This window comes from Choloepus didactylus, chromosome 21 (assembly GCF_015220235.1).
Source record: "Choloepus didactylus isolate mChoDid1 chromosome 21, mChoDid1.pri, whole genome shotgun sequence".
NCBI lineage: Eukaryota > Metazoa > Chordata > Mammalia > Pilosa > Megalonychidae > Choloepus > Choloepus didactylus.
In genome coordinates, this window is record NC_051327.1 from 23,438,468 (window position 1) to 23,449,074 (window position 10,607).

General features: G+C 48.9%; 2 long non-coding RNA genes across 6 annotated transcripts in view; one reads left to right on the forward strand and one right to left on the reverse strand.

Annotated features, from left to right (window-relative positions):
• The window catches only part of LOC119517553, a 30,107-nt gene extending 20,249 nt beyond the window's left edge, over positions 1 to 9,858 (reverse strand). For all 5 annotated transcript variants that reach the window (XR_005213551.1, XR_005213552.1, XR_005213550.1 and 2 more), the window contains exon 1: positions 9,742 to 9,858. This is a non-coding gene — a long non-coding RNA (uncharacterized LOC119517553). The remainder of the gene's footprint in view (positions 1 to 9,741) is intronic.
• LOC119517554 lies at positions 880 to 3,782 on the forward strand. The gene is made up of 2 exons (XR_005213553.1): positions 880 to 991; positions 3,504 to 3,782. It is a non-coding gene; the product is annotated as an uncharacterized LOC119517554 (long non-coding RNA).
• Positions 9,859 to 10,607: the final 749 nt, after the last annotated feature.

Sequence of the window (10,607 nt, forward strand, 5' to 3'; positions counted from 1 at the left end):
GGGGCTAGCGTAGGATAGATGCTCCCATCACAGAAGGGAGAAACCGAAGGGAAAATAGAGGTCAGGGTCCCAAACGAGTCCAAAAAGCAGCAGGGAAAACGCCATTAGATCTCAAGGTCTGAGGGTCAACCGTGGACAGACATGTGTCCTCCAGCCTCCTGCAGGGGCAGCTACATCCCTTCCAAGTGTGTGCCCAGAGGACACGCTCCCCGAGCAGAGGGCAGCCCTCTCCAAGCAGCCGGATGGCGCCCAGGCTCTCAGAGAACTCTGGAAAATCATGCAGAAAATAGAGTTCTTATACACTCCCCTCACACATACAGATTTCCCATTGTTAACACCTCACATTAGTGTGGTACCTTTGTTACAACTGATCAAATAATATTATTATAATTATTCTATTAACTATAGCCAATAGTTTAGATTAGTGTTCACTGCTTGTATCGTGCACTCCTAGGGTTTTTTGTCTAAATTTTAATTTTAGTAACATATACAATCTAAAATTACCCCTTTACCACATTCAAATATATAATTCAGTGGTGTTAATTACCTCACAATTTTGTGCTCCCATCACCACCATCCATTATCAAAACTCTTCAATCACACCAAAGAGAAACTGCATCAATGAAGCATTAACTCCCCATTCCCTACCCCCACCCAGCCCCTTGGTAACTTGTATTCTAGTTTCTGACTCTATAAATTAAGTTTTTATAATTATTTTGTATCATTGAGATCATACAATATTTGTCCTTTTGTATCTGGCTTATTTTACTCAACATGATGTCTTCAAGGTTCATCCATGTTGTCGCATGTATCAGAACTTGGTTCCTTTTTATGGCTAAATAATATTCCTTCGAACGGATAGATCACCTTTTGTTTATCCTTTCGTCTGTGGATGGACACTTGGATTGCTCTCAGCTTTTGGTTCTTGTGAATTTGTTATGAACAATGGTGTGCAAATATCTGTTCGAGTACCTGCTTTCAATTCTTTGAGGTATGTAACTAGAAATGGGATTGGTGGGTCATAAAGTAATTCTCTAACTTTCTGAGGAATCGCCAAACTGTCTTCCACAGCGGCTGCACCAACAATGAATGTGTGTTCCTGTTTCTCCACATCCTCTCCAGCACTTGTTTTCTGTTTTTTTATATATAGTAGCTATTCTAGTGGGTGTGAAATGGTATCTCACTGTGGTTTTGATTTGCATTTCCCTAATGGCTAATTATGTTCAGCATCTTTTTATGTGCCTTTTGGCTATTTGTTTATCTTTGGAGAAATGTTTATGCAAGTCTTTTACCCATTTTTTAATTGGACTGTTTGTCTTTTGTTGTTGAGTTGCAGGATTTCTTTATATTTTCTGGATATTAAACCCTTGTTGGACATGTGGTTTCCAAATATTTTCTCCCATTCTGTAGGCTGTCTTTTTACTTTCACGATGAAGTCCTCTGATGCACAAAAGTCTTTAATTTGAACAAGTCCCATTTATCTCTTTTTTCTGTTGTTACTCATGCTGTCAGTGTTAAGTTTAAGAAACCACTGTCTAACACGAGGTCCTGAAGATACTTCCCTACATTTCTTTCTAGGAGTTTTATAGTTTCAGTTCTTACGTTTAGGTCTTTGATTCATTTCAGTTCATTTTTGTTTATGGTATAAGGTAGGAGTCTACTGCCATTTTTTGCATATGGAGATCCAGTTTTCCCAGAACCATTTGTCAAAGAGACTATTCTTTCCCCATTGAGTAGATTCGGCACCCTTGTCAAAAATCAACTGGCCACTGATTTTTTGATCTTGTACCCCACCAGTTTTCTGAATTTGTTTATTAATCTAGTAGCTTTGTTGTGGATTTTTTAGGATCTTCTATATGTGGGATCATGTAATCTGCAAATAGGGGATGTCTTATTTCTTCCTTTCCAAATTGGCTGCCTGTTATTTCTTTTTCTTGCTCAAGTGCTCTGGCTAGAACTTCCAGTGCAATGGTGAATAACATTGGCAACAGGGGCATCCTAGTCCTGTTCCTCATCTCAGAGGAAAAGTGGTCAGTCTTTCACCACTGATCACGGTGCTAGCTGTGGGTTTTTCATACATGCCCTTTATTGTGTTGAGGATGTTTCCTTCTACATCTAGTTTTGTAAGTGTTTTCATCAAGAAGACGTGCTAGATTTTGTCAAATTCCTCTTTCACATCAATTGAGACGATTGTGTGGTTTTTATTGCTTCTTTCTGATAATGTGGTGTATTTACTTTAATTGATTTTCTTATATTGAACCAACCTTGCATACCAGGGATAAATCCCACTTGATCATGCTGTATAATTCTTTTAATATGTTGTTGGATTCAGTTTGCTAGTATTTTGTTGAGGAGTTTTGCATCTATATTCATTAACGATGTTTGTCTATAATTTTCTTTTCCTATTGTATCTTTTTCTGCTTTCGTACTAGGGTGATGTTGGCCTCATAGAATGAGTTAGGAAGTATTCCTTCCTCTTCAATTTTTTTGGAAGAGTTTTAGCAGGATTGGTGTTAATTCTTCTTGAACCATTCAGTAAAATTCACTGGTGAAGCCACTGGATGCTGATTTAGTCTCTTTATTGTTTGTCTGTTGAGATCTTCTATGTCTTCTTGAGTCAGTGTAGGTAGTTTGTGTGCTTCAGTAATTTGTCCACTTCATCTGGGTTATCCAATTTGTTGGCGTACAATTGTTCAAAGCATCATCTTATAATCCTTTTTATTTCTGTGGGGTTGGTAGTAATCCCCCCTTCATTTCTGATTTTAGTTATTAGAATGCTTTCTCAATCTAGTTCATGTTTTGTCAATTTCAATAATCTTTTGGAAGAACCAACTCTTGGTTTTGTTGATTCCCTCTACTTGCTTTTTTAATTCTCTATTTTATTTATCTCCATTCTAATCTTTGTTATTTCCTTCCTTCTGCTTGCTTTGGGTTCAGTTTGCTTCTCTTTTTCTGGATCCTCTGGTTGTGAGGGTGGGTGTCAGGGCCAGGCCCCAGACATCGAGGTGGGGTACACGCTACCTCGTCCCCTGGCAGCTGCAAAGCTGTGACAAAAGGTGGGGATGCACAGTCTTTTTTTTAAACCTTATATTTGGAAATAATTCCAAACTTACAGGACAGTTACATAAATAGTAGAAAACCCATACAGAGAATGCCAATATATTTCCTCTGCAGATATGCAGATTTACCAACTTATATATTGCTGCATTTGTCCTGTCATTCTATCGTCTACCTACCGACCCATCTATTTATCTGTTTTTTTAAACATCTGAATGCAGAGATGTATAATTTTAAAACAGGGCAGTGAAGGGGTGGGAACAACAGTGCAATCTACCACGTATTATTTAAATAATTCCTAAATGTAGACGATGTGACATCTGTAATTGCACTGTGGTTAAAAAGAAATAATGATTTAAAAAGGCATTTTTTAACATTTGACTATTAGACTGTACTTCACCAAATTAATAGAAAAACAAATCTATTAAAATATTTTCCTCTGGCAGAAGGGAGGACACAAGGACACCCATCAAACACCGTTTCTGTTCAACATCGTCCTGGAGATCTTCGCCAGCACAACAATGCGATACAGCAGTCACGGATATCAGACTAGCGTATCGGCTGCCATTTTTCATGGACAATCTGAATGTGCCTCTAAAACATCCAAGACTCTGTTGACAAATAATAAAATTGATCGGTCAATTTAATAAACTTACTGGATTGCTACTATACAAAATAAATGATAAGCAGAAACAAACAAAAATAAAATTTAATTTTTAAAATGATACCTGTGTACAATAGCATCGCAAGTGTCCACAAACAAGGAGTAAAAAAACCCAAACAGACACACACGGCCACCGAGCTCCCGCGCGACGCTCTCTCGCTGCAGTCCCGGCTTCTGCTCTCCGTCCTCCGTCCTCCCAGCCACCTGCGCCACATCTGCGCCCACAGCACCCACCTCGTCCCGGGCAGGCCACAGCGGGTCCTCTGGCGCACACCCTGCCTAGCCAGGCCGAGGACACCGCCTGCTCCGTGAATCACTGTCTCTTCACTCATCGCTTTTGCCAAGCTGACGTGACACACTTGCTCTGGATGAACTTCTGCCCCGAAACGTGAATTTCCGAACAAGGCTGGCACGCGAGCACTCATTTCATCAGTGATCCCTCTGCCTTTGAAAAACAAAATTATGTGAAAAAGAAAGTGATTCCACTCAAAGGGACAGAAATCAGGAGGCCGGGAGGAGTGCCAGCGCAGGGACGAGAGGCGGCTGCTCCGTTCAGCGGGGCCCGGGCCCAGGGGAGTGACCGCCTGGTGCTCTGGCCATGGAAGCCGCCCTTCCTGTGCACAGACTAACGAGCAAGGCCAGATCCGTCACTAGCTGGAGCCGAATGGAAACGTCAGGAAAAAAGAGGGACAAAGAAGTTGGGATGGAGGCTCTGCCTGAAGAGGAGAGGAAATGTGATTTGGGTTTTCTCCCTCCCCTCCTCCTGGTAGACGTCTGCTTTATGAAAATCATCTCCTCGGGTCTTTCTGGTTTCTGGGATGACATGAGGGAGGGTCTGCGTGACGGCGAAGCCCCCTCCCGCCCACCCTGCCGTCCGCGCCGAGCTGTCCCCCCCTGCCACCTCCCTGTCCTTGCAGCCAGGAGCTCTTCTAGTTGACTCGTGTGAGTCTGGGGGGCAAAAAAGCATCTTGTTTCTGTGATTCTGGCGAGAGGGGTGGGTGGGAGCTTTCTGCTCTGGCCTTGGGAAGCTCTTCCTGCTTAGAAAGAGGTTTTGTGTGAGTCCCTCTCCGGCCTCCGTGGTGCCAAGGGCACTGATGGATACGGAGCCACTTCGAGATTTCAGCAGAGCTCAGGACCCAGCCAGGCCTTTGTGTGGCAGAAAAGGACCAGAATGCCCTGACAGGTGCCCCCGTGGTCCAGCTCCCAGGCCTAAGATGGGTCCAGCCTCATGACACCAGCCACGGTCTGGGGGCTTCGTCTGCCTGCAGGGGGGGTGGCCTGACTGGCAGGGGCTGCTCACCTCCAGGGAGAGCCTGTGGGCCCGGCAGGCCCAGGGGGACACCAGGCCTCAGCTGCATGCTCTGGGCTGGGGTCAGGGAACCTGGGCCCAGAGACTTGCTTTCTTTCGTGATGTCCCACAAACGAGGGCAAAGGTGCAGGAGGCAGGGCCGGCAATGTCCAGGGAAGGGGTGGACAGAGGGCTCCGTGGAGAGGGGGCCTGCAAACAGGGACCCGCTGGGAAGGTAAACAGGACTCCCAGGACCACAGAAGAGGCTTTGGAAGAGAGAGGAAGTCGCCAAGGCCCAGGGGAGTGAAAAGAGGAAGGAAAGCAATGGGCAGCTGCCCAGGCCTGGAAACCACCACCATGGGGCTCCCCGAAGGCCCGGAGAAGCTTCCTTTGGCTGCATCTATCCCTGGGTTCGAGGGCTGTTCGGGTCACATCTGAGTAAGAATCCAGCGGGGGGTGTGTTAGTTTCCTAGGCCGCTGAACTGGGGGGCTTAAAACACAGAAGTTCATTCTCTCACAAGCCCCAGATGTGGGGGGCCCGCGCCCTCCGGAGGCTCTGGGGACTCCTTCCTGCCTCTTCTGGCTCCCTGGCTTTGTCCCTCCACCTCGGCCGCCCTCCTCAGGTGACCTCGTCCTCGAGTCTCTGTGTCTCAAATCCCCTCCCCTTCCTGATAAGGAATCAGGGCCCACCTGGCATCTAGGTGCGCTCACCTCGGGATTCTCAACTACACCTGCAAGCCCCCATTTCCGAACAAGGTCACATTCGCCTGGTACCAGGGGCAGGGCTTGGACAGGCCTTTTTGGGGGGTCACAGGTCAACCCAGCCCAGCAAGTCCCCCTTCCTGCAGCCCAGGCCCTTCTGCGCATTCCTGGCCCCGACAGTGGCCGAGGGCCTTCCAGGACAGAAGCGTCCCAGGCACGTTTAAAAGTCAGATGCTTGGCAGCACGTCTCGAGGCTCTCCTAGGCTCCAGTACCTTCTTAGACACAATATGGAAGGCAAATAACCACCCGGCAATTTCAAGCTTAGCCTTTAAGTGTTGACTGATAGGTTATCAGGAGCAGCGGCCGACGTGGGGAAGTGGACGAGCTGGGTGTGAGGCCTGACCCTGCCCCTGATTTTCCGGGTGGCCTTGTGCGAAGGACTGACTCCCTGAGCCTCAGTGTCCTCTGCGGCCCAGTGGCAGGCGGGGGTGACAGCGTCAGCCTCCTGGGGCTGTTGTGAGAAATGGCTCAATCTTGGGAAGCAGCCGCGGCTCACGTGGAGCTGACACCCAAGGTCCTAGCTATGTGGAAAATGCCAGCTGCTGGGCCATCCCCACCTCGCCCAACTCCGGGGGTGCTCAGACGTGGAATCCAATGCCCGGTGCAACACCCACCCCGAGTTTTTCAGCCCTGGCTAAGGGTTTTACGTGGCCCACCAATCAGGATGCAAGTTTAGCCCTACAAATAACAGAAAATGCATCTCCACATGGTTTGACCACGTGGACCAGTCCACACAGCTGGGATCAGGGTGTAGGCAGGATTTCAGGATGGCTTGACCCTCTCCTCCTGTGGATGCCCGGGAGCAAAGTGGCCTCTCACAGCTCACCCGCTCACTCACCACCCAGAAAAGCAAGGCTGTCTCTTCTCGTGGTTCTCTCTTCGGAGACAGGAAACCTTTTTTGGAAACTCCTACCAAATCCCCCTTCAAACTGGATGCACGGCCCTCCACAAATGGTATGGGGAAATGGTGTACGGCAATTGACTTAGATTCCTGAACCACTCACTGGCAAGGAGAGGGGCTCACCATGTGTTGTGTAGACCCACCCGGGCCCATCCCTGGGGCTGGGGTCAGCCTCCACCCCATGACGGCTCCAGGATGAGTGAGGGCTTCTGGGGATGCCGGCCATGTAACAAGGCCTACTTCAAGGAGGTTGTCATCACACCCCACCATCTCTAATGCAAAGATGAGATGGACGTTCACCAGCACACACAGGCAGGAGCGTTAGAGCTGGGGTAAAATCCTAGGCCTCAAAACGGGTTCCCGACCACAGCCTCATCCCAGTCCAGGGAGCCAACAGCCAGGAGAGTGAGCTCATCTGGGGCCAACAAGTGAACCAAAAAACCCACCAGAGTCTCTGAAAGCATTCTTGCCAACATTTTGGTGCAGTTCTTTCCTGCCCTTTTTATTTTTAATGTTTACAGTTTCCCCCCAAATTTTAAAAATTGAGAAATGTAACACACATACAGAGAGATGCGCAAAGCATAAATCTAGTGAATAATTATGTATCAGTTTTCTAGTGTTGCATAACAAATTGTCACCAACTTAGTGGCTAAAACAATACACACTTATCGTCTTGCAGCTTCTGTGGTCTGAGAGTCCAGGTGCGGCTGAGCTGGGGCTCTGCTTGGGATCTCCAGGCTGCCATCCGGTACGGCCGAGCTGGGGCTCTGCTCGGGGCTCCCTGGGCTGTGTCAGGCTGCAGCTGAGCTGGGGCTCCTCTTGGGCTTTCCTGGCTTCCATCAGAGTGTGGCCGAGCTGGGGTTCCGCTCGGGCTCTCTGGGCCGCAGGCTGGGCTGTGCTCTCACCTGGAGGCTCAGCCGGGGAAGAAGAGTCCACTGCCAAGCTCGTCCCGGTTGGCGGAAGGATTCTCTTCTTGCGGGTGCTGGCTCTTTACCTGCTATTGGCTGGAGGCCCCCCAGAGGCACCCATGGTTTCCTCCATGGGGCCCTTTCCATAGGAGCCCACACCAGGGCTGTCTGCTTCTGCAAGGCCAGCAGGAGAGGCTCTGCCTCCCGTCTGCCGTGACGGAGTCTTACACAACAGCACGTAACCATGGAAGCGACATCCCAGCACTTCTGTCATATAACGTAACCCAGTTAAGGGAGCGATATTCCTTCAACTTCACCGTATTCTCCTGGTTAGAAGTAAGTCACAAGTCTGTCGGCACTCAAGGAGAGGGTGGATTATTCAAGAGGCAGGACTAACGGGTCATCTTAGCGTGTGTCTGCCTAAACGTAACCCAGGCTAAGAAACAGAACGTTCTCTACCAGCCCAGGAGCCTATTTTACACACATACACTCTCCACTTAGGGGAGTCACGAATTAGAACTGGCTCACAAGAGCCAAATGTTAGATTTTCAGGAATTTTATTTTAATGGCTGCAAACATAGACATAATTAAAAATTAAATTATATAAATTTAGAGTGAAATACATTAATTTAAAACAAAGTCTCAAAAGTCATCACTTCTTAAGTATTTTACTATCATCCATGTCCTTGAGGTTGTTTACATGTATTGTATCTATATGCTGGAAATACTCTATATTATTATTACTGTGTATCTCTTCTCAACTGGAAGAGATTCCACATCAGTAGTTTGAAACCTGCAATTAAAGAAATAGTTACACTTCGGAAAACTGCAAATGCGAAAGTCCAGGGCTTGAAAGTCAAATTTAGCCCTTGTTCAAGTTAAGAATGCTTCAGTTGGCTGCACAGAATTTACGAGAAAGACTAACGTATGTTTATCATTATTTGTAAATGGTATGCTACACATTCTCTATATCCATGAAACATTATAATAAATATATATACATATGCACCACTTCTGCCCCACAGCACATTTACCACCAGCCTGACCTTTAGGGTAACAACTTCCGTGCTTTCCTTTATAGTATAACCACTTTCAGATTTTCCTCTGACCTAGATGTGACACGGACAGCTTAGAGCGTGCAGCAGTGTCTGGCACACAGCAGGTATTTAAAAGATGTTGCTGGAGTGGTTAAATTCCTAAGAATACTAAGTTTTCAGAGCAACCAGAAGTGGAAATGTGATTCTGGGCCTTTAAGCTAAAATGGCAGAAAAAGTCAGGAAGAAGTTTGCTTGTCTTTTTTTAATTTCTGTAAGTCTCCCCGAATCTTCTTAGAATGAAAAGAGTACAAAGTTTAAAAAATAGTAACAGCAACAACCATGACAACTACCATTCACTGAGTGCCGTGATGTGCCCAGCAGCGTTTATCAGGGAGAAGCTCATAACAAGCCCAAACACTTCTTGACCATTTTAACAATCATTGACCTGCGCATTCATTCATTCAATCATTAAATATGCATTGAGCATTTTATACAGACACCGACTTAGGATCAGTGGTCTCTGCCTTCAAGGAACTTAAAATCCTTAAAATCAAGTTGGAGCGGGAAGCAGCGGTGCAGCCCCTCAAGCCACACCAGACAAATCTGTATCTAATGACATCGAAACAACCGCTTGCTGGGCAAACCCAGCTTCAAGACCCACGTAGTTTTCTGGAGGCCCCTTCCCCTCCTCCCCGTGCCCTTGGAGTCACGGAAACTCAGCTCAAGTCCAGCCCCGTCCAGTTATCTGCAGCTATGACCTCGGGGTCCCACCCCCACAACGTGGCTAACGAGCTGCTGTCCCCAGGAGGCAACTGACCTAGGCGGGGCCCTCCGGAAACCGGAAGGGCCCAGGGGCGGCGCTGGCCCGAGTGCGCACGCGCGAAGTGCAGGGCAGGCAGGCGCCGCCAGGGGGCGCGGGAGGGCGCCGGCCCATGGGGGAGGGGAGCGCCGGCGCGCCGAGAACGGACCACGTGCGCACCACGTGGCGCCCCCGCCAGCCCCGGTCCGCCGTGGGGCCGCGGGACCCGCCACGCCGCGCAGCCCCCAGCCCGCGAGCCCGGTGGGGCCGGCCTCCGCACCAGCGACCCCGTCACCGCCGACCCCTGACCTCTGACCCCACTACCTTCAGGCTCTCTTGCCGGCGGCCGCGCGCTGTGTTTATAAACAGTTCCCGGCGGGACCCAAACCCCGGGTCGGTGGATTCGCGCCCGGAGGAGCGGAATCTTCCGCGCGTGCGCGTTGCAGCCGCGTCGTCGGGCTCTTCTGCGCTTGCGCACGGCGGGCACCCGGGTCCGGGTGGGAGGGGCGGCTTCGGGGGGCTCCCCGAGACCCCGCGCCCCAGCCCCGCTTCCCGGCCCTGCCCCAGGCTTCGCGGCTGTGACCTCGGACAAGCCCTGTCGTCGCCCTGAGCCCGGGGGCCTCCCCGATAACGTGGGCGCTCAAGGTGGTTGTGAAGGTTGAATACAGGACTTGCCCGAGAGCGGCTCGCTCCCCTCCCTGCCCCCCTCGGCCCGGGACGCCCCCCGGGCGGGCTGCACGTAGCAGCCGGAGAGACCCTTTAAAACCGGGTCGCTTAGCACCGAAGTGTCCATCTGAATGGGATTAAAAGGGGAAATGTTAGAGTCTATCTATATAGTAACAATAAACATAAAAATAAAGAGATCCGCGGAGCTACACTACACTGTGAACCCTAAATTAAACCATGGACTGTAGTTAATAGTACAATCATAAATGTGCTTTCATCAATTGTGACAAATGTTCCACACCTTGCAAGATGATGGTGGTGTGGTACAGGAGAATACCGTAAATCCACAACTTCACTAATAAACAAACAAAACCAAACCCAAATCAGAGCTCGTTCCCTTCCCATCACACTGGGAGAAAAGTACAATATTCTTCTAAAAGGCCCCACCTTATCTCACCCTAGCCCTGTCATCTTGAACTCCTCCAGCCCCTGTGGCCTCGGGGCTTTTCCTCGCTGCTCTCACT